Below are 25,026 nucleotides of genomic sequence, written 5' to 3'. Positions count from 1 at the left end.
GGCGGGGGGGGGGGGGGGGTGGAACGAGCAGCTGTCTACCCTTAGCAGGAGGGTTGCTGATTAATTACCTCTCCTGCTGCTGCTGCTGCTGGCTGTCCAGCAGCAGACTGAAGGTGGCTGCTGCTGTGCGCAGGTATATAAAGGCTCAGAGCCTATTATGACACGCGCAGCCAGCGTTCCATTGCCACATTCCGTCTACTGTAGGCGGGATACCTGGATGGCTGAATGTCACTGAGAAGCTCACAGAGACCGCCATAAGCAACAGTTTAAAAGAATGCCACAGACTAATCAACCAAACTTTTTGGGTTGGTTTCTCTTTTATAGTCTGCAGGCATTAAATGAAAGAAGTCAGTGTTCCAGCAGAGGGAGACAACGTTTCAGAAAAGGCATTGTAGCAAACCAAAAAAGAAATTTTAAGCGCAGCAGAGTAACCAGCTCACATACCTGTTAGCTCAGGTGAGTTTAAAAGGCTGCTGTTGATAACAAGGGCATTTGCTAAATAGATGGTGTGTGTGCAACAATATACTGAAAGGTCAATTATATTGTGCAGCTTATCTCACCACCTGTAGTTATTTAGGTGAAAGCTCCAAAATGCTTGCCTAATATGTCTGTTTATCCAAAAGGAAGTATAGAGGGAGAGCTAGATAGATAGCATTGCATTACATTACATTACATGGCAATGCAATGCACAGTTGCTGAAGTTGAACCAAAATGAGCTTGTCATCTGGCTTCTGCAACTTTTAACATGAAAAATCCAATGAGGAGAAGAAAAGCAAAGCCAAAGAGTCCATCCCAAAATCCGACAAACAAGCAAAATGAACAAAAAGCATTGAATTCAATTCTTTCTGATTTTAGAAACTGCATTAAAGAAGGGGTGCACCGGTCCTGGAGATACTGCAATACCAGGTCAATGCGTGGAGTGGACAGAGCAAGCTCTTTTTCCATCTCCCTGTTCTAAAAATCCATTTAATATATGGTCCCCAGATAGGGGACGTATCAGATATTAAACTGATAAGAACAGATACTACACTTGATCTTAGCCAAAAGGCCGAGAAGCGATAACCAGAATTGGTTTCCGACTACGGTGCCACCCAAGGATTCTGAAAAGTCCATTTGTGGAGATGGCCACCTGGACTCCCGTTAAGAAGACATGCTGTCAACCTCTAGATCCCTCACATGCCTGCACTTTTCGGCTTGCTGCTGCTGCAATCCACGCGTTTTAGATCTGCATAACTCCACCTCTTTTAGCACAGTACCCTCAACCCCCGGCTGTTCCCACCCGCCTCAACACCGTTGGTAGGGAGGAGAACCAATTAAGGCGGGGGGGGGGGTGGAACGAGCAGCTGTCTACCCTTAGCAGGAGGGTTGCTGATTAATTACCTCTCCTGCTGCTGCTGCTGCTGGCTGTCCAGCAGCAGACTGAAGGTGGCTGCTGCTGTGCGCAGGTATATAAAGGCTCAGAGCCTATTATGACACGCGCAGCCAGCGTTCCATTGCCACATTCCGTCTACTGCAGGCGGGATACCTGGATGGCTGAATGTCACTGAGAAGCTCACAGAGACCGCCATAAGCAACAGTTTAAAAGAATGCCACAGACTAATCAACCAAACTTTTTGGGTTGGTTTCTCTTTTATAGTCTGCAGGCATTAAATGAAAGAAGTCAGTGTTCCAGCAGAGGGAGACAACGTTTCAGAAAAGGCATTGTAGCAAACCAAAAAAGAAATTTTAAGCGCAGCAGAGTAACCAGCTCACATACCTGTTAGCTCAGGTGAGTTTAAAAGGCTGCTGTTGATAACAAGGGCATTTGCTAAATAGATGGTGTGTGTGCAACAATATACTGAAAGGTCAATTATATTGTGCAGCTTATCTCACCACCTGTAGTTATTTAGGTGAAAGCTCCAAAATGCTTGCCTAATATGTCTGTTTATCCAAAAGGAAGTATAGAGGGAGAGCTAGATAGATAGCATTGCATTACATTACATTACATGGCAATGCAATGCACAGTTGCTGAAGTTGAACCAAAATGAGCTTGTCATCTGGCTTCTGCAACTTTTAACATGAAAAATCCAATGAGGAGAAGAAAAGCAAAGCCAAAGAGTCCATCCCAAAATCCGACAAACAAGCAAAATGAACAAAAAGCATTGAATTCAATTCTTTCTGATTTTAGAAACTGCATTAAAGAAGGGGTGCACCGGTCCTGGAGATACTGCAATACCAGGTCAATGCGTGGAGTGGACAGAGCAAGCTCTTTTTCCATCTCCCTGTTCTAAAAATCCATTTAATATATGGTCCCCAGATAGGGGACGTATCAGATATTAAACTGATAAGAACAGATACTACACTTGATCTTAGCCAAAAGGCCGAGAAGCGATAACCAGAATTGGTTTCCGACTACGGTGCCACCCAAGGATTCTGAAAAGTCCATTTGTGGAGATGGCCTCCTGGACTCCCGTTAAGAAGACATGCTGTCAACCTCTAGATCCCTCACATGCCTGCACTTTTCGGCTTGCTGCTGCTGCAATCCACGCGTTTTAGATCTGCATAACTCCACCTCTTTTAGCACAGTACCCTCAACCCCCGGCTGTTCCCACCCGCCTCAACACCGTTGGAAGGGAGGAGAACCAATTAAGGCGGGGGGGGGGGGGTGGAACGAGCAGCTGTCTACCCTTAGCAGGAGGGTTGCTGATTAATTACCTCTCCTGCTGCTGCTGCTGCTGGCTGTCCAGCAGCAGACTGAAGGTGGCTGCTGCTGTGCGCAGGTATATAAAGGCTCAGAGCCTATTATGACACGCGCAGCCAGCGTTCCATTGCCACATTCCGTCTACTGTAGGCGGGATACCTGGATGGCTGAATGTCACTGAGAAGCTCACAGAGACCGCCATAAGCAACAGTTTAAAAGAATGCCACAGACTAATCAACCAAACTTTTTGGGTTGGTTTCTCTTTTATAGTCTGCAGGCATTAAATGAAAGAAGTCAGTGTTCCAGCAGAGGGAGACAACGTTTCAGAAAAGGCATTGTAGCAAACCAAAAAAGAAATTTTAAGCGCAGCAGAGTAACCAGCTCACATACCTGTTAGCTCAGGTGAGTTTAAAAGGCTGCTGTTGATAACAAGGGCATTTGCTAAATAGATGGTGTGTGTGCAACAATATACTGAAAGGTCAATTATATTGTGCAGCTTATCTCACCACCTGTAGTTATTTAGGTGAAAGCTCCAAAATGCTTGCCTAATATGTCTGTTTATCCAAAAGGAAGTATAGAGGGAGAGCTAGATAGATAGCATTGCATTACATTACATTACATGGCAATGCAATGCACAGTTGCTGAAGTTGAACCAAAATGAGCTTGTCATCTGGCTTCTGCAACTTTTAACATGAAAAATCCAATGAGGAGAAGAAAAGCAAAGCCAAAGAGTCCATCCCAAAATCCGACAAACAAGCAAAATGAACAAAAAGCATTGAATTCAATTCTTTCTGATTTTAGAAACTGCATTAAAGAAGGGGTGCACCGGTCCTGGAGATACTGCAATACCAGGTCAATGCGTGGAGTGGACAGAGCAAGCTCTTTTTCCATCTCCCTGTTCTAAAAATCCATTTAATATATGGTCCCCAGATAGGGGACGTATCAGATATTAAACTGATAAGAACAGATACTACACTTGATCTTAGCCAAAAGGCCGAGAAGCGATAACCAGAATTGGTTTCCGACTACGGTGCCACCCAAGGATTCTGAAAAGTCCATTTGTGGAGATGGCCACCTGGACTCCCGTTAAGAAGACATGCTGTCAACCTCTAGATCCCTCACATGCCTGCACTTTTCGGCTTGCTGCTGCTGCAATCCACGCGTTTTAGATCTGCATAACTCCACCTCTTTTAGCACAGTACCCTCAACCCCCGGCTGTTCCCACCCGCCTCAACACCGTTGGTAGGGAGGAGAACCAATTAAGGCGGGGGGGGGGTGGAACGAGCAGCTGTCTACCCTTAGCAGGAGGGTTGCTGATTAATTACCTCTCCTGCTGCTGCTGCTGCTGGCTGTCCAGCAGCAGACTGAAGGTGGCTGCTGCTGTGCGCAGGTATATAAAGGCTCAGAGCCTATTATGACACGCGCAGCCAGCGTTCCATTGCCACATTCCGTCTACTGCAGGCGGGATACCTGGATGGCTGAATGTCACTGAGAAGCTCACAGAGACCGCCATAAGCAACAGTTTAAAAGAATGCCACAGACTAATCAACCAAACTTTTTGGGTTGGTTTCTCTTTTATAGTCTGCAGGCATTAAATGAAAGAAGTCAGTGTTCCAGCAGAGGGAGACAACGTTTCAGAAAAGGCATTGTAGCAAACCAAAAAAGAAATTTTAAGCGCAGCAGAGTAACCAGCTCACATACCTGTTAGCTCAGGTGAGTTTAAAAGGCTGCTGTTGATAACAAGGGCATTTGCTAAATAGATGGTGTGTGTGCAACAATATACTGAAAGGTCAATTATATTGTGCAGCTTATCTCACCACCTGTAGTTATTTAGGTGAAAGCTCCAAAATGCTTGCCTAATATGTCTGTTTATCCAAAAGGAAGTATAGAGGGAGAGCTAGATAGATAGCATTGCATTACATTACATTACATGGCAATGCAATGCACAGTTGCTGAAGTTGAACCAAAATGAGCTTGTCATCTGGCTTCTGCAACTTTTAACATGAAAAATCCAATGAGGAGAAGAAAAGCAAAGCCAAAGAGTCCATCCCAAAATCCGACAAACAAGCAAAATGAACAAAAAGCATTGAATTCAATTCTTTCTGATTTTAGAAACTGCATTAAAGAAGGGGTGCACCGGTCCTGGAGATACTGCAATACCAGGTCAATGCGTGGAGTGGACAGAGCAAGCTCTTTTTCCATCTCCCTGTTCTAAAAATCCATTTAATATATGGTCCCCAGATAGGGGACGTATCAGATATTAAACTGATAAGAACAGATACTACACTTGATCTTAGCCAAAAGGCCGAGAAGCGATAACCAGAATTGGTTTCCGACTACGGTGCCACCCAAGGATTCTGAAAAGTCCATTTGTGGAGATGGCCACCTGGACTCCCGTTAAGAAGACATGCTGTCAACCTCTAGATCCCTCACATGCCTGCACTTTTCGGCTTGCTGCTGCTGCAATCCACGCGTTTTAGATCTTCATAACTCCACCTCTTTTAGCACAGTACCCTCAACCCCCGGCTGTTCCCACCCGCCTCAACACCGTTGGAAGGGAGGAGAACCAATTAAGGCGGGGGGGGGGGGGGTGGAACGAGCAGCTGTCTACCCTTAGCAGGAGGGTTGCTGATTAATTACCTCTCCTGCTGCTGCTGCTGCTGGCTGTCCAGCAGCAGACTGAAGGTGGCTGCTGCTGTGCGCAGGTATATAAAGGCTCAGAGCCTATTATGACACGCGCAGCCAGCGTTCCATTGCCACATTCCGTCTACTGCAGGCGGGATACCTGGATGGCTGAATGTCACTGAGAAGCTCACAGAGACCGCCATAAGCAACAGTTTAAAAGAATGCCACAGACTAATCAACCAAACTTTTTGGGTTGGTTTCTCTTTTATAGTCTGCAGGCATTAAATGAAAGAAGTCAGTGTTCCAGCAGAGGGAGACAACGTTTCAGAAAAGGCATTGTAGCAAACCAAAAAAGAAATTTTAAGCGCAGCAGAGTAACCAGCTCACATACCTGTTAGCTCAGGTGAGTTTAAAAGGCTGCTGTTGATAACAAGGGCATTTGCTAAATAGATGGTGTGTGTGCAACAATATACTGAAAGGTCAATTATATTGTGCAGCTTATCTCACCACCTGTAGTTATTTAGGTGAAAGCTCCAAAATGCTTGCCTAATATGTCTGTTTATCCAAAAGGAAGTATAGAGGGAGAGCTAGATAGATAGCATTGCATTACATTACATTACATGGCAATGCAATGCACAGTTGCTGAAGTTGAACCAAAATGAGCTTGTCATCTGGCTTCTGCAACTTTTAACATGAAAAATCCAATGAGGAGAAGAAAAGCAAAGCCAAAGAGTCCATCCCAAAATCCGACAAACAAGCAAAATGAACAAAAAGCATTGAATTCAATTCTTTCTGATTTTAGAAACTGCATTAAAGAAGGGGTGCACCGGTCCTGGAGATACTGCAATACCAGGTCAATGCGTGGAGTGGACAGAGCAAGCTCTTTTTCCATCTCCCTGTTCTAAAAATCCATTTAATATATGGTCCCCAGATAGGGGACGTATCAGATATTAAACTGATAAGAACAGATACTACACTTGATCTTAGCCAAAAGGCCGAGAAGCGATAACCAGAATTGGTTTCCGACTACGGTGCCACCCAAGGATTCTAAAAAGTCCATTTGTGGAGATGGCCACCTGGACTCCCGTTAAGAAGACATGCTGTCAACCTCTAGATCCCTCACATGCCTGCACTTTTCGGCTTGCTGCTGCTGCAATCCACGCGTTTTAGATCTTCATAACTCCACCTCTTTTAGCACAGTACCCTCAACCCCCGGCTGTTCCCACCCGCCTCAACACCGTTGGAAGGGAGGAGAACCAATTAAGGCGGGGGGGGGGGGGTGGAACGAGCAGCTGTCTACCCTTAGCAGGAGGGTTGCTGATTAATTACCTCTCCTGCTGCTGCTGCTGCTGGCTGTCCAGCAGCAGACTGAAGGTGGCTGCTGCTGTGCGCAGGTATATAAAGGCTCAGAGCCTATTATGACACGCGCAGCCAGCGTTCCATTGCCACATTCCGTCTACTGCAGGCGGGATACCTGGATGGCTGAATGTCACTGAGAAGCTCACAGAGACCGCCATAAGCAACAGTTTAAAAGAATGCCACAGACTAATCAACCAAACTTTTTGGGTTGGTTTCTCTTTTATAGTCTGCAGGCATTAAATGAAAGAAGTCAGTGTTCCAGCAGAGGGAGACAACGTTTCAGAAAAGGCATTGTAGCAAACCAAAAAAGAAATTTTAAGCGCAGCAGAGTAACCAGCTCACATACCTGTTAGCTCAGGTGAGTTTAAAAGGCTGCTGTTGATAACAAGGGCATTTGCTAAATAGATGGTGTGTGTGCAACAATATACTGAAAGGTCAATTATATTGTGCAGCTTATCTCACCACCTGTAGTTATTTAGGTGAAAGCTCCAAAATGCTTGCCTAATATGTCTGTTTATCCAAAAGGAAGTATAGAGGGAGAGCTAGATAGATAGCATTGCATTACATTACATTACATGGCAATGCAATGCACAGTTGCTGAAGTTGAACCAAAATGAGCTTGTCATCTGGCTTCTGCAACTTTTAACATGAAAAATCCAATGAGGAGAAGAAAAGCAAAGCCAAAGAGTCCATCCCAAAATCCGACAAACAAGCAAAATGAACAAAAAGCATTGAATTCAATTCTTTCTGATTTTAGAAACTGCATTAAAGAAGGGGTGCACCGGTCCTGGAGATACTGCAATACCAGGTCAATGCGTGGAGTGGACAGAGCAAGCTCTTTTTCCATCTCCCTGTTCTAAAAATCCATTTAATATATGGTCCCCAGATAGGGGACGTATCAGATATTAAACTGATAAGAACAGATACTACACTTGATCTTAGCCAAAAGGCCGAGAAGCGATAACCAGAATTGGTTTCCGACTACGGTGCCACCCAAGGATTCTGAAAAGTCCATTTGTGGAGATGGCCACCTGGACTCCCGTTAAGAAGACATGCTGTCAACCTCTAGATCCCTCACATGCCTGCACTTTTCGGCTTGCTGCTGCTGCAATCCACGCGTTTTAGATCTGCATAACTCCACCTCTTTTAGCACAGTACCCTCAACCCCCGGCTGTTCCCACCCGCCTCAACACCGTTGGAAGGGAGGAGAACCAATTAAGGCGGGGGGGGGGGTGGAACGAGCAGCTGTCTACCCTTAGCAGGAGGGTTGCTGATTAATTACCTCTCCTGCTGCTGCTGCTGCTGGCTGTCCAGCAGAAGACTGAAGGTGGCTGCTGCTGTGCGCAGGTATATAAAGGCTCAGAGCCTATTATGACACGCGCAGCCAGCGTTCCATTGCCACATTCCGTCTACTGCAGGCGGGATACCTGGATGGCTGAATGTCACTGAGAAGCTCACAGAGACCGCCATAAGCAACAGTTTAAAAGAATGCCACAGACTAATCAACCAAACTTTTTGGGTTGGTTTCTCTTTTATAGTCTGCAGGCATTAAATGAAAGAAGTCAGTGTTCCAGCAGAGGGAGACAACGTTTCAGAAAAGGCATTGTAGCAAACCAAAAAAGAAATTTTAAGCGCAGCAGAGTAACCAGCTCACATACCTGTTAGCTCAGGTGAGTTTAAAAGGCTGCTGTTGATAACAAGGGCATTTGCTAAATAGATGGTGTGTGTGCAACAATATACTGAAAGGTCAATTATATTGTGCAGCTTATCTCACCACCTGTAGTTATTTAGGTGAAAGCTCCAAAATGCTTGCCTAATATGTCTGTTTATCCAAAAGGAAGTATAGAGGGAGAGCTAGATAGATAGCATTGCATTACATTACATTACATGGCAATGCAATGCACAGTTGCTGAAGTTGAACCAAAATGAGCTTGTCATCTGGCTTCTGCAACTTTTAACATGAAAAATCCAATGAGGAGAAGAAAAGCAAAGCCAAAGAGTCCATCCCAAAATCCGACAAACAAGCAAAATAAACAAAAAGCATTGAATTCAATTCTTTCTGATTTTAGAAACTGCATTAAAGAAGGGGTGCACCGGTCCTGGAGATACTGCAATACCAGGTCAATGCGTGGAGTGGACAGAGCAAGCTCTTTTTCCATCTCCCTGTTCTAAAAATCCATTTAATATATGGTCCCCAGATAGGGGACGTATCAGATATTAAACTGATAAGAACAGATACTACACTTGATCTTAGCCAAAAGGCCGAGAAGCGATAACCAGAATTGGTTTCCGACTACGGTGCCACCCAAGGATTCTGAAAAGTCCATTTGTGGAGATGGCCACCTGGACTCCCGTTAAGAAGACATGCTGTCAACCTCTAGATCCCTCACATGCCTGCACTTTTCGGCTTGCTGCTGCTGCAATCCACGCGTTTTAGATCTTCATAACTCCACCTCTTTTAGCACAGTACCCTCAACCCCCGGCTGTTCCCACCCGCCTCAACACCGTTGGAAGGGAGGAGAACCAATTAAGGCGGGGGGGGGGGTGGAACGAGCAGCTGTCTACCCTTAGCAGGAGGGTTGCTGATTAATTACCTCTCCTGCTGCTGCTGCTGCTGGCTGTCCAGCAGCAGACTGAAGGTGGCTGCTGCTGTGCGCAGGTATATAAAGGCTCAGAGCCTATTATGACACGCGCAGCCAGCGTTCCATTGCCACATTCCCTCTACTGCAGGCGGGATACCTGGATGGCTGAATGTCAATGAGAAGCTCACAGAGACCGCCATAAGCAACAGTTTAAAAGAATGCCACAGACTAATCAACCAAACTTTTTGGGTTGGTTTCTCTTTTATAGTCTGCAGGCATTAAATGAAAGAAGTCAGTGTTCCAGCAGAGGGAGACAACGTTTCAGAAAAAGCATTGTAGCAAACCAAAAAAGAAATTTTAAGCGCAGCAGAGTAACCAGCTCACATACCTGTTAGCTCAGGTGAGTTTAAAAGGCTGCTGTTGATAACAAGGGCATTTGCTAAATAGATGGTGTGTGTGCAACAATATACTGAAAGGTCAATTATATTGTGCAGCTTATCTCACCACCTGTAGTTATTTAGGTGAAAGCTCCAAAATGCTTGCCTAATATGTCTGTTTATCCAAAAGGAAGTATAGAGGGAGAGCTAGATAGATAGCATTGCATTACATTACATTACATGGCAATGCAATGCACAGTTGCTGAAGTTGAACCAAAATGAGCTTGTCATCTGGCTTCTGCAACTTTTAACATGAAAAATCCAATGAGGAGAAGAAAAGCAAAGCCAAAGAGTCCATCCCAAAATCCGACAAACAAGCAAAATGAACAAAAAGCATTGAATTCAATTCTTTCTGATTTTAGAAACTGCATTAAAGAAGGGGTGCACCGGTCCTGGAGATACTGCAATACCAGGTCAATGCGTGGAGTGGACAGAGCAAGCTCTTTTTCCATCTCCCTGTTCTAAAAATCCATTTAATATATGGTCCCCAGATAGGGGACGTATCAGATATTAAACTGATAAGAACAGATACTACACTTGATCTTAGCCAAAAGGCCGAGAAGCGATAACCAGAATTGGTTTCCGACTACGGTGCCACCCAAGGATTCTGAAAAGTCCATTTGTGGAGATGGCCTCCTGGACTCCCGTTAAGAAGACATGCTGTCAACCTCTAGATCCCTCACATGCCTGCACTTTTCGGCTTGCTGCTGCTGCAATCCACGCGTTTTAGATCTGCATAACTCCACCTCTTTTAGCACAGTACCCTCAACCCCCGGCTGTTCCCACCCGCCTCAACACCGTTGGAAGGGAGGAGAACCAATTAAGGCGGGGGGGGGGGGGTGGAACGAGCAGCTGTCTACCCTTAGCAGGAGGGTTGCTGATTAATTACCTCTCCTGCTGCTGCTGCTGCTGGCTGTCCAGCAGCAGACTGAAGGTGGCTGCTGCTGTGCGCAGGTATATAAAGGCTCAGAGCCTATTATGACACGCGCAGCCAGCGTTCCATTGCCACATTCCGTCTACTGCAGGCGGGATACCTGGATGGCTGAATGTCACTGAGAAGCTCACAGAGACCGCCATAAGCAACAGTTTAAAAGAATGCCACAGACTAATCAACCAAACTTTTTGGGTTGGTTTCTCTTTTATAGTCTGCAGGCATTAAATGAAAGAAGTCAGTGTTCCAGCAGAGGGAGACAACGTTTCAGAAAAGGCATTGTAGCAAACCAAAAAAGAAATTTTAAGCGCAGCAGAGTAACCAGCTCACATACCTGTTAGCTCAGGTGAGTTTAAAAGGCTGCTGTTGATAACAAGGGCATTTGCTAAATAGATGGTGTGTGTGCAACAATATACTGAAAGGTCAATTATATTGTGCAGCTTATCTCACCACCTGTAGTTATTTAGGTGAAAGCTCCAAAATGCTTGCCTAATATGTCTGTTTATCCAAAAGGAAGTATAGAGGGAGAGCTAGATAGATAGCATTGCATTACATTACATTACATGGCAATGCAATGCACAGTTGCTGAAGTTGAACCAAAATGAGCTTGTCATCTGGCTTCTGCAACTTTTAACATGAAAAATCCAATGAGGAGAAGAAAAGCAAAGCCAAAGAGTCCATCCCAAAATCCGACAAACAAGCAAAATGAACAAAAAGCATTGAATTCAATTCTTTCTGATTTTAGAAACTGCATTAAAGAAGGGGTGCACCGGTCCTGGAGATACTGCAATACCAGGTCAATGCGTGGAGTGGACAGAGCAAGCTCTTTTTCCATCTCCCTGTTCTAAAAATCCATTTAATATATGGTCCCCAGATAGGGGACGTATCAGATATTAAACTGATAAGAACAGATACTACACTTGATCTTAGCCAAAAGGCCGAGAAGCGATAACCAGAATTGGTTTCCGACTACGGTGCCACCCAAGGATTCTGAAAAGTCCATTTGTGGAGATGGCCACCTGGACTCCCGTTAAGAAGACATGCTGTCAACCTCTAGATCCCTCACATGCCTGCACTTTTCGGCTTGCTGCTGCTGCAATCCACGCGTTTTAGATCTGCATAACTCCACCTCTTTTAGCACAGTACCCTCAACCCCCGGCTGTTCCCACCCGCCTCAACACCGTTGGAAGGGAGGAGAACCAATTAAGGCGGGGGGGGGGGGGGGGTGGAACGAGCAGCTGTCTACCCTTAGCAGGAGGGTTGCTGATTAATTACCTCTCCTGCTGCTGCTGCTGGCTGTCCAGCAGCAGACTGAAGGTGGCTGCTGCTGTGCGCAGGTATATAAAGGCTCAGAGCCTATTATGACACGCGCAGCCAGCGTTCCATTGCCACATTCCGTCTACTGCAGGCGGGATACCTGGATGGCTGAATGTCACTGAGAAGCTCACAGAGACCGCCATAAGCAACAGTTTAAAAGAATGCCACAGACTAATCAACCAAACTTTTTGGGTTGGTTTCTCTTTTATAGTCTGCAGGCATTAAATGAAAGAAGTCAGTGTTCCAGCAGAGGGAGACAACGTTTCAGAAAAGGCATTGTAGCAAACCAAAAAAGAAATTTTAAGCGCAGCAGAGTAACCAGCTCACATACCTGTTAGCTCAGGTGAGTTTAAAAGGCTGCTGTTGATAACAAGGGCATTTGCTAAATAGATGGTGTGTGTGCAACAATATACTGAAAGGTCAATTATATTGTGCAGCTTATCTCACCACCTGTAGTTATTTAGGTGAAAGCTCCAAAATGCTTGCCTAATATGTCTGTTTATCCAAAAGGAAGTATAGAGGGAGAGCTAGATAGATAGCATTGCATTACATTACATTACATGGCAATGCAATGCACAGTTGCTGAAGTTGAACCAAAATGAGCTTGTCATCTGGCTTCTGCAACTTTTAACATGAAAAATCCAATGAGGAGAAGAAAAGCAAAGCCAAAGAGTCCATCCCAAAATCCGACAAACAAGCAAAATGAACAAAAAGCATTGAATTCAATTCTTTCTGATTTTAGAAACTGCATTAAAGAAGGGGTGCACCGGTCCTGGAGATACTGCAATACCAGGTCAATGCGTGGAGTGGACAGAGCAAGCTCTTTTTCCATCTCCCTGTTCTAAAAATCCATTTAATATATGGTCCCCAGATAGGGGACGTATCAGATATTAAACTGATAAGAACAGATACTACACTTGATCTTAGCCAAAAGGCCGAGAAGCGATAACCAGAATTGGTTTCCGACTACGGTGCCACCCAAGGATTCTGAAAAGTCCATTTGTGGAGATGGCCTCCTGGACTCCCGTTAAGAAGACATGCTGTCAACCTCTAGATCCCTCACATGCCTGCACTTTTCGGCTTGCTGCTGCTGCAATCCACGCGTTTTAGATCTGCATAACTCCACCTCTTTTAGCACAGTACCCTCAACCCCCGGCTGTTCCCACCCGCCTCAACACCGTTGGAAGGGAGGAGAACCAATTAAGGCGGGGGGGGGGGGTGGAACGAGCAGCTGTCTACCCTTAGCAGGAGGGTTGCTGATTAATTACCTCTCCTGCTGCTGCTGCTGCTGGCTGTCCAGCAGCAGACTGAAGGTGGCTGCTGCTGTGCGCAGGTATATAAAGGCTCAGAGCCTATTATGACACGCGCAGCCAGCGTTCCATTGCCACATTCCGTCTACTGCAGGCGGGATACCTGGATGGCTGAATGTCACTGAGAAGCTCACAGAGACCGCCATAAGCAACAGTTTAAAAGAATGCCACAGACTAATCAACCAAACTTTTTGGGTTGGTTTCTCTTTTATAGTCTGCAGGCATTAAATGAAAGAAGTCAGTGTTCCAGCAGAGGGAGACAACGTTTCAGAAAAGGCATTGTAGCAAACCAAAAAAGAAATTTTAAGCGCAGCAGAGTAACCAGCTCACATACCTGTTAGCTCAGGTGAGTTTAAAAGGCTGCTGTTGATAACAAGGGCATTTGCTAAATAGATGGTGTGTGTGCAACAATATACTGAAAGGTCAATTATATTGTGCAGCTTATCTCACCACCTGTAGTTATTTAGGTGAAAGCTCCAAAATGCTTGCCTAATATGTCTGTTTATCCAAAAGGAAGTATAGAGGGAGAGCTAGATAGATAGCATTGCATTACATTACATTACATGGCAATGCAATGCACAGTTGCTGAAGTTGAACCAAAATGAGCTTGTCATCTGGCTTCTGCAACTTTTAACATGAAAAATCCAATGAGGAGAAGAAAAGCAAAGCCAAAGAGTCCATCCCAAAATCCGACAAACAAGCAAAATGAACAAAAAGCATTGAATTCAATTCTTTCTGATTTTAGAAACTGCATTAAAGAAGGGGTGCACCGGTCCTGGAGATACTGCAATACCAGGTCAATGCGTGGAGTGGACAGAGCAAGCTCTTTTTCCATCTCCCTGTTCTAAAAATCCATTTAATATATGGTCCCCAGATAGGGGACGTATCAGATATTAAACTGATAAGAACAGATACTACACTTGATCTTAGCCAAAAGGCCGAGAAGCGATAACCAGAATTGGTTTCCGACTACGGTGCCACCCAAGGATTCTGAAAAGTCCATTTGTGGAGATGGCCACCTGGACTCCCGTTAAGAAGACATGCTGTCAACCTCTAGATCCCTCACATGCCTGCACTTTTCGGCTTGCTGCTGCTGCAATCCACGCGTTTTAGATCTGCATAACTCCACCTCTTTTAGCACAGTACCCTCAACCCCCGGCTGTTCCCACCCGCCTCAACACCGTTGGAAGGGAGGAGAACCAATTAAGGCGGGGGGGGGGGGGGGGGTGGAACGAGCAGCTGTCTACCCTTAGCAGGAGGGTTGCTGATTAATTACCTCTCCTGCTGCTGCTGCTGGCTGTCCAGCAGCAGACTGAAGGTGGCTGCTGCTGTGCGCAGGTATATAAAGGCTCAGAGCCTATTATGACACGCGCAGCCAGCGTTCCATTGCCACATTCCGTCTACTGCAGGCGGGATACCTGGATGGCTGAATGTCACTGAGAAGCTCACAGAGACCGCCATAAGCAACAGTTTAAAAGAATGCCACAGACTAATCAACCAAACTTTTTGGGTTGGTTTCTCTTTTATAGTCTGCAGGCATTAAATGAAAGAAGTCAGTGTTCCAGCAGAGGGAGACAACGTTTCAGAAAAGGCATTGTAGCAAACCAAAAAAGAAATTTTAAGCGCAGCAGAGTAACCAGCTCACATACCTGTTAGCTCAGGTGAGTTTAAAAGGCTGCTGTTGATAACAAGGGCATTTGCTAAATAGATGGTGTGTGTGCAACAATATACTGAAAGGTCAATTATATTGTGCAGCTTATCTCACCACCTGTAGTTATTTAGGTGAAAGCTCCAAAATGCTTGCCTAATATGTCTGTTTATCCAAAAGGAAGTATAGAGGGAGAGCTAGATAGATAGCATTGCATTACATTACATTACATGGCAATGCAATGCACAGTTGCTGAAGTTGAACCAAAATGAGCTTGTCATCTGGCTTCTGCAACTTTTAACATGAAAAATCCAATGAGGAGAAGAAAAGCAAAGCCAAAGAGTCCATCCCAAAATCCGACAAACAAGCAAAATGAACAAAAAGCATTGAATTCAATTCTTTCTGATTTTAGAAACTGCATTAAAGAAGGGGTGCACCGGTCCTGGAGATACTGCAATACCAGGTCAATGCGTGGAGTGGACAGAGCAAGCTCTTTTTCCATCTCCCTGTTCTAAAAATCCATTTAATATATGGTCCCCAGATAGGGGACGTATCAGATATTAAACTGATAAGAACAGATACTACACTTGATCTTAGCCAAAAGGCCGAGAAGCGATAACCAGAATTGGTTTCCGACTACGGTGCCACCCAAGGATTCTGAAAAGTCCATTTGTGGAGATGGCCACCTGGACTCCCGTTAAGAAGACATGCTGTCAACCTCTAGATCCCTCACATGCCTGCACTTTTCGGCTTGCTGCTGCTGCAATCCACGCGTTTTAGATCTGCATAACTCCACCTCTTTTAGCACAGTACCCTCAACCCCCGGCTGTTCCCACCCGCCTCAACACCGTTGGAAGGGAGGAGAACCAATTAAGGCGGGGGGGGGGTGGAACGAGCAGCTGTCTACCCTTAGCAGGAGGGTTGCTGATTAATTACCTCTCCTGCTGCTGCTGCTGCTGGCTGTCCAGCAGCAGACTGAAGGTGGCTGCTGCTGTGCGCAGGTATATAAAGGCTCAGAGCCTATTATGACACGCGCAGCCAGCGTTCCATTGCCACATTCCGTCTACTGCAGGCGGGATACCTGGATGGCTGAATGTCACTGAGAAGCTCACAGAGACCGCCATAAGCAACAGTTTAAAAGAATGCCACAGACTAATCAACCAAACTTTTTGGGTTGGTTTCTCTTTTATAGTCTGCAGGCATTAAATGAAAGAAGTCAGTGTTCCAGCAGAGGGAGACAACGTTTCAGAAAAGGCATTGTAGCAAACCAAAAAAGAAATTTTAAGCGCAGCAGAGTAACCAGCTCACATACCTGTTAGCTCAGGTGAGTTTAAAAGGCTGCTGTTGATAACAAGGGCATTTGCTAAATAGATGGTGTGTGTGCAACAATATACTGAAAGGTCAATTATATTGTGCAGCTTATCTCACCACCTGTAGTTATTTAGGTGAAAGCTCCAAAATGCTTGCCTAATATGTCTGTTTATCCAAAAGGAAGTATAGAGGGAGAGCTAGATAGATAGCATTGCATTACATTACATTACATGGCAATGCAATGCACAGTTGCTGAAGTTGAACCAAAATGAGCTTGTCATCTGGCTTCTGCAACTTTTAACATGAAAAATCCAATGAGGAGAAGAAAAGCAAAGCCAAAGAGTCCATCCCAAAATCCGACAAACAAGCAAAATGAACAAAAAGCATTGAATTCAATTCTTTCTGATTTTAGAAACTGCATTAAAGAAGGGGTGCACCGGTCCTGGAGATACTGCAATACCAGGTCAATGCGTGGAGTGGACAGAGCAAGCTCTTTTTCCATCTCCCTGTTCTAAAAATCCATTTAATATATGGTCCCCAGATAGGGGACGTATCAGATATTAAACTGATAAGAACAGATACTACACTTGATCTTAGCCAAAAGGCCGAGAAGCGATAACCAGAATTGGTTTCCGACTACGGTGCCACCCAAGGATTCTGAAAAGTCCATTTGTGGAGATGGCCACCTGGACTCCCGTTAAGAAGACATGCTGTCAACCTCTAGATCCCTCACATGCCTGCACTTTTCGGCTTGCTGCTGCTGCAATCCACGCGTTTTAGATCTGCATAACTCCACCTCTTTTAGCACAGTACCCTCAACCCCCGGCTGTTCCCACCCGCCTCAACACCGTTGGAAGGGAGGAGAACCAATTAAGGCGGGGGGGGGGGTGGAACGAGCAGCTGTCTACCCTTAGCAGGAGGGTTGCTGATTAATTACCTCTCCTGCTGCTGCTGCTGCTGGCTGTCCAGCAGCAGACTGAAGGTGGCTGCTGCTGTGCGCAGGTATATAAAGGCTCAGAGCCTATTATGACACGCGCAGCCAGCGTTCCATTGCCACATTCCGTCTACTGCAGGCGGGATACCTGGATGGCTGAATGTCACTGAGAAGCTCACAGAGACCGCCATAAGCAACAGTTTAAAAGAATGCCACAGACTAATCAACCAAACTTTTTGGGTTGGTTTCTCTTTTATAGTCTGCAGGCATTAAATGAAAGAAGTCAGTGTTCCAGCAGAGGGAGACAACGTTTCAGAAAAGGCATTGTAGCAAACCAAAAAAGAAATTTTAAGCGCAGCAGAGTAACCAGCTCACATACCTGTTAGCTCAGGTGAGTTTAAAAGGCTGCTGTTGATAACAAGGGCATTTGCTAAATAGATGGTGTGTGTGCAACAATATACTGAAAGGTCAATTATATTGTGCAGCTTATCTCACCACCTGTAGTTATTTAGGTGAAAGCTCCAAAATGCTTGCCTAATATGTCTGTTTATCCAAAAGGAAGTATAGAGGGAGAGCTAGATAGATAGCATTGCATTACATTACATTACATGGCAATGCAATGCACAGTTGCTGAAGTTGAACCAAAATGAGCTTGTCATCTGGCTTCTGCAACTTTTAACATGAAAAATCCAATGAGGAGAAGAAAAGCAAAGCCAAAGAGTCCATCCCAAAATCCGACAAACAAGCAAAATGAACAAAAAGCATTGAATTCAATTCTTTCTGATTTTAGAAACTGCATTAAAGAAGGGGTGCACCGGTCCTGGAGATACTGCAATACCAGGTCAATGCGTGGAGTGGACAGAGCAAGCTCTTTTTCCATCTCCCTGTTCTAAAAATCCATTTAATATATGGTCCCCAGATAGGGGACGTATCAGATATTAAACTGATAAGAACAGATACTACACTTGATCTTAGCCAAAAGGCCGAGAAGCGATAACCAGAATTGGTTTCCGACTACGGTGCCACCCAAGGATTCTGAAAAGTCCATTTGTGGAGATGGCCACCTGGACTCCCGTTAAGAAGACATGCTGTCAACCTCTAGATCCCTCACATGCCTGCACTTTTCGGCTTGCTGCTGCTGCAATCCACGCGTTTTAGATCTGCATAACTCCACCTCTTTTAGCACAGTACCCTCAACCCCCGGCTGTTCCCACCCGCCTCAACACCGTTGGAAGGGAGGAGAACCAATTAAGGCGGGGGAGGGGTGGAACGAGCAGCTGTCTACCCTTAGCAGGAGGGTTGCTGATTAATTACCTCTCCTGCTGCTGCTGCTGCTGGCTGTCCAGCAGCAGACTGAAGGTGGCTACTGCTGTGCGCAGGTATATAAAGGCTCAGAGCCTATTATGACACGCGCAGCCAGCGTTCCATTGCCACATTCCGTCTACTGCAGGCGGGATACCTGGATGGCTGAATGTCACTGAGAAGCTCACAGAGACCGCCATAAGCAACAGTTTAAAAGAATGCCACAGACTAATCAACCAAACTTTTTGGGTTGGTTTCTCTTTTATAGTCTGCAGGCATTAAATGAAAGAAGTCAGTGTTCCAGCAGAGGGAGACAACGTTTCAGAAAAGGCATTGTAGCAAACCAAAAAAGAAATTTTAAGCGCAGCAGAGTAACCAGCTCACATACCTGTTAGCTCAGGTGAGTTTAAAAGGCTGCTGTTGATAACAAGGGCATTTGCTAAATAGATGGTGTGTGTGCAACAATATACTGAAAGGTCAATTATATTGTGCAGCTTATCTCACCACCTGTAGTTATTTAGGTGAAAGCTCCAAAATGCTTGCCTAATATGTCTGTTTATCCAAAAGGAAGTATAGAGGGAGAGCTAGATAGATAGCATTGCATTACATTACATTACATGGCAATGCAATGCACAGTTGCTGAAGTTGAACCAAAATGAGCTTGTCATCTGGCTTCTGCAACTTTTAACATGAAAAATCCAATGAGGAGAAGAAAAGCAAAGCCAAAGAGTCCATCCCAAAATCCGACAAACAAGCAAAATGAACAAAAAGCATTGAATTCAATTCTTTCTGATTTTAGAAACTGCATTAAAGAAGGGGTGCACCGGTCCTGGAGATACTGCAATACCAGGTCAATGCGTGGAGTGGACAGAGCAAGCTCTTTTTCCATCTCCCTGTTCTAAAAATTCATTTAATATATGGTCCCCAGATAGGGGACGTATCAGATATTAAACTGATAAGAACAGATAATACACTTGATCTTAGCCAAAAGGCCGAGAAGCGATAACCAGAATTGGTTTCCGACTACGGTGCCACCCAAGGATTCTGAAAAGTCCATTTGTGGAGATGGCCACCTGGACTCCCGTTAAGAAGACATGCTGTCAACCTCTAGATCCCTCACATGCCTGCACTTTTCGGCTTGCTGCTGCTGCAATCCACGCGTTTTAGATCTGCATAACTCCACCTCTTTTAGCACAGTACCCTCAACCCCCGGCTGTTCCCACCCGCCTCAACACCGTTGGAAGGGAGGAGAACCAATTAAGGCGGGGGGGGGGGTGGAACGAGCAGCTGTCTACCCTTAGCAGGAGGGTTGCTGATTAATTACCTCTCCTGCTGCTGCTGCTGCTGGCTGTCCAGCAGCAGACTGAAGGTGGCTGCTGCTGTGCGCAGGTATATAAAGGCTCAGAGCCTATTATGACACGCGCAGCCAGCGTTCCATTGCCACATTCCGTCTACTGCAGGCGGGATACCTGGATGGCTGAATGTCACTGAGAAGCTCACAGAGACCGCCATAAGCAACAGTTTAAAAGAATGCCACAGACTAATCAACCAAACTTTTTGGGTTGGTTTCTCTTTTATAGTCTGCAGGCATTAAATGAAAGAAGTCAGTGTTCCAGCTGAGGGAGACAACGTTTCAGAAAAGGCATTGTAGCAAACCAAAAAAGAAATTTTAAGCGCAGCAGAGTAACCAGCTCACATACCTGTTAGCTCAGGTGAGTTTAAAAGGCTGCTGTTGATAACAAGGGCATTTGCTAAATAGATGGTGTGTGTGCAACAATATACTGAAAGGTCAATTATATTGTGCAGCTTATCTCACCACCTGTAGTTATTTAGGTGAAAGCTCCAAAATGCTTGCCTAATATGTCTGTTTATCCAAAAGGAAGTATAGAGGGAGAGCTAGATAGATAGCATTGCATTACATTACATTACATGGCAATGCAATGCACAGTTGCTGAAGTTGAACCAAAATGAGCTTGTCATCTGGCTTCTGCAACTTTTAACATGAAAAATCCAATGAGGAGAAGAAAAGCAAAGCCAAAGAGTCCATCCCAAAATCCGACAAACAAGCAAAATGAACAAAAAGCATTGAATTCAATTCTTTCTGATTTTAGAAACTGCATTAAAGAAGGGGTGCACCGGTCCTGGAGATACTGCAATACCAGGTCAATGCGTGGAGTGGACAGAGCAAGCTCTTTTTCCATCTCCCTGTTCTAAAAATTCATTTAATATATGGTCCCCAGATAGGGGACGTATCAGATATTAAACTGATAAGAACAGATACTACACTTGATCTTAGCCAAAAGGCCGAGAAGCGATAACCAGAATTGGTTTCCGACTACGGTGCCACCCAAGGATTCTGAAAAGTCCATTTGTGGAGATGGCCACCTGGACTCCCGTTAAGAAGACATGCTGTCAACCTCTAGATCCCTCACATGCCTGCACTTTTCGGCTTGCTGCTGCTGCAATCCACGCGTTTTAGATCTGCATAACTCCACCTCTTTTAGCACAGTACCCTCAACCCCCGGCTGTTCCCACCCGCCTCAACACCGTTGGAAGGGAGGAGAACCAATTAAGGCGGGGGGGGGGGGTGGAACGAGCAGCTGTCTACCCTTAGCAGGAGGGTTGCTGATTAATTACCTCTCCTGCTGCTGCTGCTGCTGGCTGTCCAGCAGCAGACTGAAGGTGGCTGCTGCTGTGCGCAGGTATATAAAGGCTCAGAGCCTATTATGACACGCGCAGCCAGCGTTCCATTGCCACATTCCGTCTACTGCAGGCGGGATACCTGGATGGCTGAATGTCACTGAGAAGCTCACAGAGACCGCCATAAGCAACAGTTTAAAAGAATGCCACAGACTAATCAACCAAACTTTTTGGGTTGGTTTCTCTTTTATAGTCTGCAGGCATTAAATGAAAGAAGTCAGTGTTCCAGCAGAGGGAGACAACGTTTCAGAAAAGGCATTGTAGCAAACCAAAAAAGAAATTTTAAGCGCAGCAGAGTAACCAGCTCACATACCTGTTAGCTCAGGTGAGTTTAAAAGGCTGCTGTTGATAACAAGGGCATTTGCTAAATAGATGGTGTGTGTGCAACAATATACTGAAAGGTCAATTATATTGTGCAGCTTATCTCACCACCTGTAGTTATTTAGGTGAAAGCTCCAAAATGCTTGCCTAATATGTCTGTTTATCCAAAAGGAAGTATAGAGGGAGAGCTAGATAGATAGCATTGCATTACATTACATTACATGGCAATGCAATGCACAGTTGCTGAAGTTGAACCAAAATGAGCTTGTCATCTGGCTTCTGCAACTTTTAACATGAAAAATCCAATGAGGAGAAGAAAAGCAAAGCCAAAGAGTCCATCCCAAAATCCGACAAACAAGCAAAATGAACAAAAAGCATTGAATTCAATTCTTTCTGATTTTAGAAACTGCATTAAAGAAGGGGTGCACCGGTCCTGGAGATACTGCAATACCAGGTCAATGCGTGGAGTGGACAGAGCAAGCTCTTTTTCCATCTCCCTGTTCTAAAAATCCATTTAATATATGGTCCCCAGATAGGGGACGTATCAGATATTAAACTGATAAGAACAGATACTACACTTGATCTTAGCCAAAAGGCCGAGAAGCGATAACCAGAATTGGTTTCCGACTACGGTGCCACCCAAGGATTCTGAAAAGTCCATTTGTGGAGATGGCCACCTGGACTCCCGTTAAGAAGACATGCTGTCAACCTCTAGATCCCTCACATGCCTGCACTTTTCGGCTTGCTGCTGCTGCAATCCACGCGTTTTAGATCTGCATAACTCCACCTCTTTTAGCACAGTACCCTCAACCCCCGGCTGTTCCCACCCGCCTCAACACCGTTGGAAGGGAGGAGAACCAATTAAGGCGGGGGGGGGGGGGGTGGAACGAGCAGCTGTCTACCCTTAGCAGGAGGGTTGCTGATTAATTACCTCTCCTGCTGCTGCTGCTGCTGGCTGTCCAGCAGCAGACTGAAGGTGGCTGCTGCTGTGCGCAGGTATATAAAGGCTCAGAGCCTATTATGACACGCGCAGCCAGCGTTCCATTGCCACATTCCGTCTACTGCAGGCGGGATACCTGGATGGCTGAATGTCACTGAGAAGCTCACAGAGACCGCCATAAGCAACAGTTTAAAAGAATGCCACAGACTAATCAACCAAACTTTTTGGGTTGGTTTCTCTTTTATAGTCTGCAGGCATTAAATGAAAGAAGTCAGTGTTCCAGCAGAGGGAGACAACGTTTCAGAAAAGGCATTGTAGCAAACCAAAAAAGAAATTTTAAGTGCAGCAGAGTAACCAGCTCACATACCTGTTAGCTCAGGTGAGTTTAAAAGGCTGCTGTTGATAACAAGGGCATTTGCTAAATAGATGGTGTGTGTGCAACAATATACTGAAAGGTCAATTATATTGTGCAGCTTATCTCACCACCTGTAGTTATTTAGGTGAAAGCTCCAAAATGCTTGCCTAATATGTCTGTTTATCCAAAAGGAAGTATAGAGGGAGAGCTAGATAGATAGCATTGCATTACATTACATTACATGGCAATGCAATGCACAGTTGCTGAAGTTGAACCAAAATGAGCTTGTCATCTGGCTTCTGCAACTTTTAACATGAAAAATCCAATGAGGAGAAGAAAAGCAAAGCCAAAGAGTCCATCCCAAAATCCGACAAACAAGCAAAATGAACAAAAAGCATTGAATTCAATTCTTTCTGATTTTAGAAACTGCATTAAAGAAGGGGTGCACCGGTCCTGGAGATACTGCAATACCAGGTCAATGCGTGGAGTGGACAGAGCAAGCTCTTTTTCCATCTCCCTGTTCTAAAAATCCATTTAATATATGGTCCCCAGATAGGGGACGTATCAGATATTAAACTGATAAGAACAGATACTACACTTGATCTTAGCCAAAAGGCCGAGAAGCGATAACCAGAATTGGTTTCCGACTACGGTGCCACCCAAGGATTCTGAAAAGTCCATTTGTGGAGATGGCCACATGGACTCCCGTTAAGAAGACATGCTGTCAACCTCTAGATCCCTCACATGCCTGCACTTTTCGGCTTGCTGCTGCTGCAATCCACACGTTTTAGATCTGCATAACTCCACCTCTTTTAGCACAGTACCCTCAACCCCCGGCTGTTCCCACCCGCCTCAACACCGTTGGAAGGGAGGAGAACCAATTAAGGCGGGGGGGGGGGGGGGTGGAACGAGCAGCTGTCTACCCTTAGCAGGAGGGTTGCTGATTAATTACCTCTCCTGCTGCTGCTGCTGCTGGCTGTCCAGCAGCAGACTGAAGGTGGCTGCTGCTGTGCGCAGGTATATAAAGGCTCAGAGCCTATTATGACACGCGCAGCCAGCGTTCCATTGCCACATTCCGTCTACTGCAGGCGGGATACCTGGATGGCTGAATGTCACTGAGAAGCTCACAGAGACCGCCATAAGCAACAGTTTAAAAGAATGCCACAGACTAATCAACCAAACTTTTTGGGTTGGTTTCTCTTTTATAGTCTGCAGGCATTAAATGAAAGAAGTCAGTGTTCCAGCAGAGGGAGACAACGTTTCAGAAAAGGCATTGTAGCAAACCAAAAAAGAAATTTTAAGCGCAGCAGAGTAACCAGCTCACATACCTGTTAGCTCAGGTGAGTTTAAAAGGCTGCTGTTGATAACAAGGGCATTTGCTAAATAGATGGTGTGTGTGCAACAATATACTGAAAGGTCAATTATATTGTGCAGCTTATCTCACCACCTGTAGTTATTTAGGTGAAAGCTCCAAAATGCTTGCCTAATATGTCTGTTTATCCAAAAGGAAGTATAGAGGGAGAGCTAGATAGATAGCATTGCATTACATTACATTACATGGCAATGCAATGCACAGTTGCTGAAGTTGAACCAAAATGAGCTTGTCATCTGGCTTCTGCAACTTTTAACATGAAAAATCCAATGAGGAGAAGAAAAGCAAAGCCAAAGAGTCCATCCCAAAATCCGACAAACAAGCAAAATGAACAAAAAGCATTGAATTCAATTCTTTCTGATTTTAGAAACTGCATTAAAGAAGGGGTGCACCGGTCCTGGAGATACTGCAATGCCAGGTCAATGCGTGGAGTGGACAGAGCAAGCTCTTTTTCCATCTCCCTGTTCTAAAAATCCATTTAATATATGGTCCCCAGATAGGGGACGTATCAGATATTAAACTGATAAGAACAGATACTACACTTGATCTTAGCCAAAAGGCCGAGAAGCGATAACCAGAATTGGTTTCCGACTACGGTGCCACCCAAGGATTCTGAAAAGTCCATTTGTGGAGATGGCCACCTGGACTCCCGTTAAGAAGACATGCTGTCAACCTCTAGATCCCTCACATGCCTGCACTTTTCGGCTTGCTGCTGCTGCAATCCACGCGTTTTAGATCTGCATAACTCCACCTCTTTTAGCACAGTACCCTCAACCCCCGGCTGTTCCCACCCGCCTCAACACCGTTGGAAGGGAGGAGAACCAATTAAGGCGGGGGAGGGGTGGAACGAGCAGCTGTCTACCCTTAGCAGGAGGGTTGCTGATTAATTACCTCTCCTGCTG

General features: G+C 45.2%; 19 non-coding genes across 19 annotated transcripts; all 19 read right to left on the bottom strand.

The window, feature by feature from the left end:
• Positions 1-869: 869 nt before the first annotated feature.
• LOC141237493 (U2 spliceosomal RNA) lies at positions 870-1,060 on the bottom strand. The gene has a single exon (XR_012303027.1). It is a non-coding gene; the product is annotated as a U2 spliceosomal RNA (small nuclear RNA).
• A 1,121-nt stretch (positions 1,061-2,181) lies between these two features.
• LOC141237492 (U2 spliceosomal RNA) lies at positions 2,182-2,372 on the bottom strand. The gene has a single exon (XR_012303026.1). It is a non-coding gene; the product is annotated as a U2 spliceosomal RNA (small nuclear RNA).
• Positions 2,373-3,495: 1,123 nt separating this feature from the next.
• On the bottom strand, positions 3,496-3,686 carry LOC141237491 (U2 spliceosomal RNA). Its single transcript, XR_012303025.1, has one exon. It is a non-coding gene; the product is annotated as a U2 spliceosomal RNA (small nuclear RNA).
• Positions 3,687-4,806: 1,120 nt separating this feature from the next.
• LOC141237490 (U2 spliceosomal RNA) lies at positions 4,807-4,997 on the bottom strand. Its single transcript, XR_012303024.1, has one exon. It is a non-coding gene; the product is annotated as a U2 spliceosomal RNA (small nuclear RNA).
• Positions 4,998-6,121: 1,124 nt separating this feature from the next.
• On the bottom strand, positions 6,122-6,312 carry LOC141237488 (U2 spliceosomal RNA). Its single transcript, XR_012303023.1, has one exon. It is a non-coding gene; the product is annotated as a U2 spliceosomal RNA (small nuclear RNA).
• Positions 6,313-7,435: 1,123 nt separating this feature from the next.
• LOC141237487 (U2 spliceosomal RNA) lies at positions 7,436-7,626 on the bottom strand. Its single transcript, XR_012303022.1, has one exon. It is a non-coding gene; the product is annotated as a U2 spliceosomal RNA (small nuclear RNA).
• A 1,121-nt stretch (positions 7,627-8,747) lies between these two features.
• LOC141237486 (U2 spliceosomal RNA) lies at positions 8,748-8,938 on the bottom strand. Its single transcript, XR_012303021.1, has one exon. It is a non-coding gene; the product is annotated as a U2 spliceosomal RNA (small nuclear RNA).
• Positions 8,939-10,059: 1,121 nt separating this feature from the next.
• Positions 10,060-10,250, bottom strand: LOC141237485 (U2 spliceosomal RNA). Its single transcript, XR_012303020.1, has one exon. It is a non-coding gene; the product is annotated as a U2 spliceosomal RNA (small nuclear RNA).
• A 1,123-nt stretch (positions 10,251-11,373) lies between these two features.
• Positions 11,374-11,564, bottom strand: LOC141237484 (U2 spliceosomal RNA). Its single transcript, XR_012303019.1, has one exon. It is a non-coding gene; the product is annotated as a U2 spliceosomal RNA (small nuclear RNA).
• A 1,123-nt stretch (positions 11,565-12,687) lies between these two features.
• Positions 12,688-12,878, bottom strand: LOC141237483 (U2 spliceosomal RNA). The gene has a single exon (XR_012303018.1). It is a non-coding gene; the product is annotated as a U2 spliceosomal RNA (small nuclear RNA).
• A 1,122-nt stretch (positions 12,879-14,000) lies between these two features.
• On the bottom strand, positions 14,001-14,191 carry LOC141237481 (U2 spliceosomal RNA). Its single transcript, XR_012303016.1, has one exon. It is a non-coding gene; the product is annotated as a U2 spliceosomal RNA (small nuclear RNA).
• A 1,124-nt stretch (positions 14,192-15,315) lies between these two features.
• On the bottom strand, positions 15,316-15,506 carry LOC141237480 (U2 spliceosomal RNA). Its single transcript, XR_012303015.1, has one exon. It is a non-coding gene; the product is annotated as a U2 spliceosomal RNA (small nuclear RNA).
• A 1,120-nt stretch (positions 15,507-16,626) lies between these two features.
• LOC141237479 (U2 spliceosomal RNA) lies at positions 16,627-16,817 on the bottom strand. Its single transcript, XR_012303014.1, has one exon. It is a non-coding gene; the product is annotated as a U2 spliceosomal RNA (small nuclear RNA).
• A 1,121-nt stretch (positions 16,818-17,938) lies between these two features.
• On the bottom strand, positions 17,939-18,129 carry LOC141237478 (U2 spliceosomal RNA). Its single transcript, XR_012303013.1, has one exon. It is a non-coding gene; the product is annotated as a U2 spliceosomal RNA (small nuclear RNA).
• Positions 18,130-19,249: 1,120 nt separating this feature from the next.
• Positions 19,250-19,440, bottom strand: LOC141237899 (U2 spliceosomal RNA). Its single transcript, XR_012303420.1, has one exon. It is a non-coding gene; the product is annotated as a U2 spliceosomal RNA (small nuclear RNA).
• Positions 19,441-20,561: 1,121 nt separating this feature from the next.
• On the bottom strand, positions 20,562-20,752 carry LOC141237448 (U2 spliceosomal RNA). The gene has a single exon (XR_012302984.1). It is a non-coding gene; the product is annotated as a U2 spliceosomal RNA (small nuclear RNA).
• Positions 20,753-21,874: 1,122 nt separating this feature from the next.
• LOC141237477 (U2 spliceosomal RNA) lies at positions 21,875-22,065 on the bottom strand. Its single transcript, XR_012303012.1, has one exon. It is a non-coding gene; the product is annotated as a U2 spliceosomal RNA (small nuclear RNA).
• A 1,124-nt stretch (positions 22,066-23,189) lies between these two features.
• On the bottom strand, positions 23,190-23,380 carry LOC141237476 (U2 spliceosomal RNA). The gene has a single exon (XR_012303011.1). It is a non-coding gene; the product is annotated as a U2 spliceosomal RNA (small nuclear RNA).
• A 1,125-nt stretch (positions 23,381-24,505) lies between these two features.
• Positions 24,506-24,696, bottom strand: LOC141237865 (U2 spliceosomal RNA). Its single transcript, XR_012303388.1, has one exon. It is a non-coding gene; the product is annotated as a U2 spliceosomal RNA (small nuclear RNA).
• Positions 24,697-25,026: the final 330 nt, after the last annotated feature.

The sequence above is a fragment of the Phyllobates terribilis genome, unplaced genomic scaffold (assembly GCF_046119375.1).
Source record: "Phyllobates terribilis strain yellow unplaced genomic scaffold, ASM4611937v1 Scaffold_734__1_contigs__length_741531, whole genome shotgun sequence".
Classification (NCBI taxonomy): domain Eukaryota; kingdom Metazoa; phylum Chordata; class Amphibia; order Anura; family Dendrobatidae; genus Phyllobates; species Phyllobates terribilis.
This window is presented reverse-complemented; position numbering and strand designations above follow the sequence as displayed.